Genomic DNA, 699 nt, shown 5'->3' with positions numbered 1-699 from the left:
GCATCAGCTCCAAACCAACACGCCACTGAGTCACTCTGTCTAGTGGGGGGAAGCCTGTATAGCATATGTGGGCCCCTCCTCACGGCCCCAGGAAGAGGCTGGGGGGCTCAGGAAGCAAAGCTTCCCTTCACTGGACCATGCTGTATGTCAGAACAAGCTATGGGCAGGGACAGGCAGAAGTGGGCAGAAGTGGGCTGGCTCTCTCCACCTGTCCCAAGACAGGACTTGGGTGGGGGGAAGCAGGGGCTCCTGCAGGTTGCATCCAGGCCTGTGTCTTGTGGCGGGAAGGCCCTAGGGAATTGTGCCCAAGGCCAGGCAGCCTCCTGGGGACTGGGGCCTCTGCCTCTGCTGGGTCCTGGCTCACAGAACTTACCTCATCTCAGGGCCAAGAACACAAGCAGACAGAGAGGGCAGCATTCCTGCACTCCTGCTGCTCCACTCGCCCCCCACCCCAAGTGTGGGTAGTGCCTGTCCCACTGTGTCACTCCAGTGACCTCTGCTCTTTCTCCTTTGCCGTCAGACTTCCTTGAAAGAGCAGCATGGGGACGACACCTCACCAAGCCCCATGGGAGGGGCGCTCCCGTGGGTGGCCAGGTCCCTCCCTCTCCAGGAGCACTGGCCTTGTTCCACACGCCTGCGAGGTCCTCGCCAGCCCTGAGGCCTCCAGCCCTGCTGAGATGGTGCTCACTGCTACTGCCA

The 699-nt window shown here is 61.8% G+C and overlaps 1 protein-coding gene across 2 annotated transcripts in view; it reads right to left on the bottom strand.

Moving 5' to 3' along the window:
- The window catches only part of CARS2 (cysteinyl-tRNA synthetase 2, mitochondrial), a 60,588-nt gene that overhangs the window by 5,132 nt on the left and 54,757 nt on the right, over positions 1–699 (bottom strand). The window lies entirely within an intron of this gene.

This window comes from Otolemur garnettii, unplaced genomic scaffold, assembly GCF_000181295.1.
Source record: "Otolemur garnettii isolate 467f Iridium unplaced genomic scaffold, OtoGar3 scaffold00161, whole genome shotgun sequence".
Taxonomy (NCBI): Eukaryota; Metazoa; Chordata; class Mammalia; order Primates; family Galagidae; genus Otolemur; species Otolemur garnettii.
The sequence above is the reverse complement of the archived record's forward strand: the minus strand, read 5'-3'. Positions and strand labels throughout refer to the sequence as shown.